This window comes from Biomphalaria glabrata, chromosome 6 (assembly GCF_947242115.1).
Source record: "Biomphalaria glabrata chromosome 6, xgBioGlab47.1, whole genome shotgun sequence".
In the NCBI taxonomy this organism is placed as follows: domain Eukaryota; kingdom Metazoa; phylum Mollusca; class Gastropoda; family Planorbidae; genus Biomphalaria; species Biomphalaria glabrata.
Genome location: NC_074716.1, coordinates 6,055,237 through 6,064,296, shown reverse-complemented (window position 1 = coordinate 6,064,296; position 9,060 = coordinate 6,055,237).

Here is a 9,060-nt window from a genome sequence, read left to right as displayed (position 1 = left end):
AGCATATTTATTGTTGACAGGTCATCAGGGCCGGCCATAGGCATAATCAAACTAAGCAGCCGTCTATGGCCTCCAATTGCCAGGGGCATGGATAAAAACCTCAAACATAGCAGAACTCTATGAATTTTATCCATTAACATAGCTCTAAATACCTATTATGAGTTTATTCGTGAATGCTTAGATCGATTTGTTACACAAAATATGCTAGACGGACACCAGGCATATCTCCGTAGTGCAATGTCAAAACGTTATGTCTAGTTAAGGGATCATGAATCATCCACAATGAGTGTGGACATTGTCGGCGCTATTTAGATTTAAACTTAGTTGTTGATTTAGATTTAGATATAGAACGGTTTATAATTCATTGAATATTTCTCGATTTTTTTATATTATTTTTTAAATTCTTTTTTGTTTTTTAGCACCACCATATTCCCTTTGCCTAGGGCTTTAATTACCTAAGGCCGGCCCTGCTTGTGGATGACATTCCGAAGACCGGACTAACAACCATCACAGGAACTACGAATTATTTGCGAGGTGATAAAATTTGATGTTTATTTACAAGACATTTAACCAATGTCTATAAAGATATTACATGAATAGGATTTAGAGTACGTTCATATTTCAAAGTCCACAACTTGAATTCACAGAAATGTCTTTCATCAATACAACTACTTGATTGAACTTCTTACAATGAACTTAATGCTACTCGCCCCAACAGCTTGCTGCCATATGCTGTCATTGATACGACTTTTGCGCTTAGACTGACTCTTCTGACTAACTAAATATGGAGTTGAAGCTAGGTGCTGAAACAAATGTGATACATACATATAATAAACATAAACGGATAGCAGTACCAGGGACCAAGTTGTTAAGAGAGAAAGTAGTGAATTAAAATGCTACGAAAATAAGGGAATGCGCCGAAGGAGGCTCGAAACTGTGACTCTGGTAACGCACCAAGCGAACTTAAAGCTCTAGACCAGCGGAATGTCCATAAAAACATTCTTCTGATCCAGAGTCATTTCGCCCGTATGCAAATTACCACCCCAGTGGTCAAAGGTCACAAGCCCTAGCTAGCCCCTCCCCCACTTATAATATATACCAATTATTTATATTTTAACCTATTTTTGGACTATTTCGTTCTTCCTCTGTTATGTTGACCGATCTGTGACATCGGGGGGGGGGGGGGGGGGGAGGGGAGGCTATTACATCAATCTCGTCTCCATAACATTTAACTTTTGAAAAAGGGGGGGGGGGGAAGGCCATTGTTTTTTTTTATAGAAATCACATTTTGTTACTATAATTAGATACATATTGTAATCAATCTTCATATTATGTAGTTCCCCTCCTGGTATCTTGGCCGCTTCTCTAGCGGTGGTGGGTGGGAGGGTGAGCGATCACATCTACTACCCTCCCCACGCTAGACTTCTGAGAGGGGGGGCGGTCCAATTTTTAAGCAGAAATCATAGTGTGGAGAACAAAATTAATAGCTTTATAATATAATATAACATAATATAATATAATATAATATAATATAATATAATATGATATAATATAATATAATATAATATAATATCTTTATAATATAAGCTACATATTGATATTTGAACCCATTTGTATAATAGAACAAAATATACTTTTAAACAATGACATTGAATGTCCCAGCCAGTAGAAACATAAACACAGTAACTGCAATATTCATTTTCTTTCAGCAATAAACGGATGTGATTAAATAATCTTCTTGGTGAATGAAAGCATCATACAGTTATCTATATCTAGAGAAGAATTTGATTTAAGATCTATATATATGTACAAATATTCATAAATAATCATAAAAAATCAGATAAACAATCATAGTACTAAAGAACTACAACGAAATAAAGATTTGGACCAAAAATAGTGTTAATAAGTGTTTCATGCGGATGCCATTGTTTCCCAACCTGTAGTCCGATGAACCCTTGTGATCCGCGAAGTCTGATTAGTTGTTGCACAAACTATTTTAGTAATTAGCTAGTAAGTCTTAACGTGATTTAATTATAAATTTAACGCAGAAAATCGTCTAAGTTATAAAAAAAAACCTATATTATTATTAATATAAAATTGAATTGATCTAGATTCTGGCTTTGCGGTCCCCCGATGGTGATATTTAAACTTTATTGCATTTATGGTTCTGCTTGTTTACTATTATAGATACTGTCCAACAGACTGTAAGCTAGCCCAATATCATTTATTGTCCTAAAACTATGACTCTTCTTTTCAGATAATGGAAGTGTTTCCGTAGACAACACACAGGCTTCTGAAATTGATGGTGCAGTGGGAATCCAAAAAAGATGTGATTCAATAAAGGGGATTTAGAATTGAATCTGGATCCGCTTACTTACACCCTTGAACTGGAATTAAGGAAAGAAAAGTACCAATATTATTTAAGCAGCCATTCACAACACAACCATATATTGTGTTGCAGACAACTTTCTTAGATATTGACAAAAATTTTAATACTAGATTAGCGTTCAGGGCTATTGATGTTACCCAGAACGGGTTCACTTTATACGTATACACATACGCAGATACTCTTCTTTATGCCGTTGAGATAACATGGCTAGCCCTAAATTAACTTTCTCGTAGTTAGAATTTTAACCCTTCTTATATGATATTAATAAAGTAAATTCCATGTATATAGAATTTAGATGGACCACTAGTCTTTACTATTAAGAAACCTGCTTTTTTCAAACGTAGGGTGTATTATATTTTTTGAAAACAAAAACAAAAAACTAGAAAATTATAAGAATATACTTTAAACAACAAGTTAAAAAGCGATTCAAGCTTTACAGTTTGCTAATTTACTCCCCTTGTGTCATTCTAACATTTGTGCTTAATGAAAGAAGGAATTTTGTAAACTTGCCAACAATTAGCTTTATCTAAGTTAAACCCAACTTCAGACTTATATAACATATCCATAGAAGTGATGCAAGAAAGCATTCTTTCCTAGCCAGTGGCGTAGTTAGATATTTATAGTTCCACAGCTACGCTAGACAGGACACATATCCCGTATTGGGTACGATAGTGCGCCAAAGGTAATTTTGCAAGATGAAAGTTAATAAGCGTAACGAAGGAGCCTCCAAAAAACGCTTTAAAAATCAGCTAGGCGCAAACTTGGTTGAACTGAGGTAGATAATGTTAACCTTGTAAATATGTTATGTTTGAATGCTTCACAATAAAAGCAGTTTTTACTTTAAATGACTTGTTTCTTCACAAGTGGCGACTGCAATTAAGGCACATAGATGCAGGCGGCTTGCTAACGAAACAGTTGGAGATTTCTAAAAAATTAACCTCACCCTACTGAATAGTAGAAGCTGCCATCTGGATATTCTTTAAGCATACAACACGTACACATTTTTAACCAAGTCCTAAAAATCTGTAACTTGAAAAAATATTTCGCAAGCGCAGTAGCGTTACAAAGCTTAGGCGACGTGGGCAACCGCCTACGACCAGATGGTTCAAGGTCCTCGTGCTAACATACAGAGTGCTACATTTGATTTTAAGCTGAGTGCATATTAAAATTTATTATCTCTATGGTTTAACATTTTATTGCATGCCAAATTATGCATTTCTATACGAGTCCATTTCATGCAATATTATTAGGTATTTGAGAACATTTCGTGGATCGCTTACACAAACCTACAAATTAGAATTGAACAATAAAAAAATTACGTGGAAAAAGTATACAATTAAAGTGAAAGCCAAAACTTAAAAGATGTTCGATGATAAGGCTGGAAAAAAATATAATCCCCATAAAGCCATAAATAGTAATAATTGTTAAATAAAAAATAAGATTTTTATTGAATGAATTATTTTAAGATTTATGTCAACAATTTGAAAATTTTGGTTTTCCTCATGATTTAAGAAAAACAAAAGTAAACTAAAAGAGCAACCATTGTTTGACGTTGTTCACCTTGCTTTCTTTGGAATTTCTTTACTACTTATCTTTAATTATGATTCGTTCGTGTCTAACAATATTTCAATTCAACTCAGCTTTTGTCTCTTTTACTGTACTGAGTAGCTCATTGTTTATTGAGAAAAAAATGGTTTACCTCTGACAATTTATAACCTTTATTTAATTGTTTGTCTTTTAATTGTGTTTATGTTTAAAGCATGTAATCATAGCGCATTCAACATATATTACGTTTCTTGAGAGCATATATATTTTACAAACTTTTTTTTTAGAGGAAATTCTAATTACTAGATATTGCAAGCACTTGATTTACTGCTAAGAAAATATATATAATCAGAAAACATAATCATTTCTTAGGTTATCATTTTTTAGATTTTTATTTAATTAAAAAAAAAATAAAAAAAAAATATGCTCTCTTTTAGACTCTGAACCCAGTACCTTTTGCTCTAAAAGCCAACATTCTACGTAAATGCCACACGGCCGATACAAATTTATCAAATCGAAGTTATATAAATACAGTTTGAATTAAATTTACGTTTCGAAAGATACTTGTACAACATTATCTGCACTATTTTACAAATATTTCTTCAAAATGTTGAAAGTTTTATGAATTAAAACACTATATATATCATTTCAATTATTTTTATTGAAGAAAAAAGAAATTTTCTGCGGTTGACCTTTCAATCGTAAATCTAGTAGTATTTATATAAATTATAATTAGATGACCTTATTTTCCAACAGTTATCTTCCTTTGACGATTGACCTTTCGGTATATTATTTTCGTAGTACAACGACATAGAGAACTCTAGTGACTTTTCATTAACAAAAATTTGCATTTTTTTAAATAAAAAATTATTTTTTTAAAGTAAGTACTAGAAATGACCTAAAATATATATAATAATTTTAAAATTCTACATTCTATTTATTGTACAAAACTGATAAGATTTTTATTTATCAAGTTAAAACGCAATTGAACATATTTTAAAGTTGTGAGTTTCTATCTATAACCAATATTAGGTTTTATATGGTCTTGATAAGTATAGAATACGTTCAATTCCGGATTTTATGGCATTTGTAGATATAAACGCCACAGCTCTCTTTCTCATTTACATTACTGCTATTTAAGCATTATTATATGATATTAATAAAGTAAATTCTATGTATATAGAATTTAGATGGACCACTAGTCTTTACTATTAAAAAACCTGCTTTTGTCAAACGTAGGGTGTATTATATTTTTTGAAAACAAAAACAAAAAACTGGAAAATTATAAGAATATACTATAAACAACAAGTTGGAAGGCGATTCATGCTTTACAGTTTACTAATTTACTCCCCTTGTGTCATTCTAACATTTGTGTTTAATAAAAGAAGGAATTTTGTAAACTTGCCAACAATTAGATTTATCTAAGTTAAACCCAACTTCAGACTTATATAGCATATCCATAGAAGTGATGCAAGAAAGCATTCTTTCCTAGCCAGTAGCGTAGTTAGATATTTATAGTTCCACAGTTACGCTAGACAGGACACATATCCCGTATTGGGTACAATAGTGCGCCAAAGGTAATTTTGCAAGATGAAAGTTAATAAGCGTAACGAAGGAGCCTCCAAAAAACGCTTTAAAAATCAGCTAGGCGCAAACTTGGTTAAACTGAGGTAGATAATGTTAACCTTGTAAATATGTTATGTTTGAATGTTTCACAATAAAAGCAGTTTTTACTTAAAATGACTTGTTTCTTCACAACTGGCGACTGCAATTAAGGCACATGGATGCAGGCGGCTTGCTAAAGAAACAGTTGGAGATTTCTAAAAAATTAACCTCACCCTACTGAATAGTAGAAGCTGCCATCTGGATATTCTTTAAGCATACAACACGTACACATTTTTAACCAAGTTTTAGAAATCTGTAACATGAAAAAATATTTCGCAAGCGCAGTAGCGTCACAAGGCGTAGGCGACGTGGGCAACCGCCTACGGCCAGACTGTACAAGGTCCTCGTGCTAACATACAGAGTATCAAATTTGATTTTACGCTGAGTGCATATTAAAATTTACCATCTCTATGGTTTAAGATTTTATTGCATGCCAAATTATGCATTTCTATACGAGTCCATTTTATGCAATATTATTAAGTATTTGAGAATATTCCGTGATTCGTTTACACAAACCTACAAACTAGATTTGAACAATCAAAAAATTACGTGGAAAAAGTATAAAATTAAAGTGAAAGCCAACAACTTAAAAGATGTTCAATTATAAGGCTAGAAAAAAATATAATCCCCTTAAAGCCATAAATAGGAAGAATTGTTTAATAAAAAATAAGATTTTTATTAAATGAATTATTTTAAGATTTATGTCAACAATTTGAAAATTTTGATTTTTCTCATGATTTAAGAAAAATAAAAATAAACTAAAAGAGCAACCATTGTTTGACGTTGTTCACCTTGCTTTCTTTGTAATTTCTTTACTACTGATCTTTAATTATGATTCGTTCGTGTCTAACATTATTTTCAATTAAACTCAGCTTTTGTTTCTTTTACAGTACTGGGTAGCTCATTGTTTATTGAGAAAAAAATGGTTTACCTCTAACAATTTATAACCTTTTTTTAATTGTTTGTCTTTTAATTGTGTTTATGTTTAAAGCATGTAATCTGCGCATTCAACATATATTACGTTTCTTGAGAGCATATATATTTTACAAACTTTTTTTAAGAGGAAATTCTAATTACTAGATATTGCAGTCACTTGATTTACTGCTAAGAAAATATATATAATCAGAAAACATAATCATTTCTTAGGTTATCATTTTTGAGATTTTTATTTATTAAAAAAAAATATAAAATAAAAAAATATGCTCTCTACTAGAATCTGAACCCAGTACCTTTTGCTCTAAAAGCAAACATTCTACGTAAATGCCACACGGCCGATACAAATTTATCAAATTGAAGTTATATAAATACAGTTTGAATTAAATTTTCGTTTCGAAAGATACTTGTACAACAGTTTCTGAGCTATTTTACAAATATTTCTTCAAAATGTTGAAAGTTTTTTGAATTAAAACACTATATATATCATTTCAATTATTTTTATTGAAGAAAAAAGAAATTTTCTGCGGTTGACCTTTCAATCGTAAATCTAGTAGTATTTATATAAATTAAAATTAGATGACCTTATTTTTCAACAGTTATCTTCCTTTGACGATTGACCTTTCGGTATATTATTTTCGTAGTACAACGACATAGAGAACTCTAGTGACTTTTCATTAACAAAAATTTGCATTTTTTGTAATAAAAAATTATTTTTTTAAAGTAAGTACTAGAAATGACCTAAAATATATATAATAATTTTAGAATTCTACATTCTATTTATTGTACAAAACTGATTAGATTCTCACTTATCAAAATTAAACACAATTGAACATATTTTAACGTTGCGCATTTCTATCTATAACCAATATTAGGTTTTATATGGTCTTGATAAGTATGGAATACGCTAAAACCGTTTGCTGTGGATCTCGTTAAAATAAAATGCTGCAACTTTCTTTCTCATTTTCATTACAGCTTTTAAAGCATTCTTATATGACATTAATAAAGTAAAATCCATGTATATAGAATTTAGATGGACCACTAGTCTTTACTACTAAGAAACCTGCTTTTTTCAAACGTAGGGTGTATTATATTTTTTGAAAACAAAAAAAAAGACTGGAAAATTATAAGAATATACTTTAAACAACAAGTTGGAAGGCGATTCATGCTTTACAGTTTGCTAATTTACTCCCCTTGTGTCATTCTAACATTTGTTCTTAATAAAATAAGGAATTTTGTAAACTTGCCAACAATTAGCTTTATCTAAGTTAAACCCAACTTCAGACTTATACAACATATCCATAGAAGTGATGCAAGAAAGCATTCTTTCCTAGCCAGTGGCTTAGTTAGATATTTATAGCTCCACAGTTACGCTAGACAGGACACATATCCCGTATTGGGTACGATAGTGCGCCAAAGGTAATTTTGCAAGATGAAATTTAATAAGCGTAACTAAGGAGCCTCCAAAAAACGCTTTAAAAATCAGCTAGGCGCAAACTTGGTTGAACTGAGGTAGATAATGTTAACCTTGTAAATATGTTATGTTTGAATGTTTCACAATAAAAGCAGTTTTTACTTAAAATGACTTGTTTCTTCACAACTGGCGACTGCAATTAAGGCACATGGATGCAGGCGGCTTGCTAAAGAAACAGTTGGAGATTTCTAAAAAATTAACCTCACCCTACTGAATAGTAGAAGCTGCCATCTGGATATTCTTTAAGCATACAACACGTACACATTTTTAACCAAGTTTTAGAAATCTGTAACTTGAAAAAATATTTCGCAAGCGCAGTAGCGTCACAAGGCGTAGGCGACGTGGGCAACCGCCTACGGCCAGACTGTACAAGGTCCTCGTGCTAACATACAGAGTATCAAATTTGATTTTACGCTGAGTGCACATTAAAATTTATCATCTCTATGGTTTAAGATTTTATTGCATGCCAAATTATGCATTTCTATACGAGTCCATTTCATGCAATATTATTAAGTATTTGAAAATATTCCGTGATTCGCTTACACAAACCTACAAACTAGATTTAAACAATCAAAAAATTACGTGGAAAATGTATAAAATTAAAGTGAAAGCCAAATCTTAAAAGATGTTCGATTATAAGGCTGGAAAAAAATATAATCCCCTTAAAGCCATAAATAGGAAGAATTGTTGAATAAAAAATAAGATTTTTATTAAATGAATTATTTTAAGATTTATGTCAACAATTTGAAAATTTTGATTTTCCTCATGATTTAAGAAAAATAAAAATAAACTAAAAGAGCAACCATTGTTTGACGTTGTTCACCTTGCTTTCTTTGTAATTTCTTTACTACTGATCTTTAATTATGATTCGTTCGTGTCTAACATTATTTTCAATTAAACTCAGCTTTTGTTTCTTTTACAGTACTGGGTAGCTCATTGTTTATTGAGAAAAAAATGGTTTACCTCTAACAATTTATAACCTTTTTTTAATTGTTTGTCTTTTAATTGTGTTTATGTTTAAAGCATGTAATCTGCGCATTCAACATATATTACG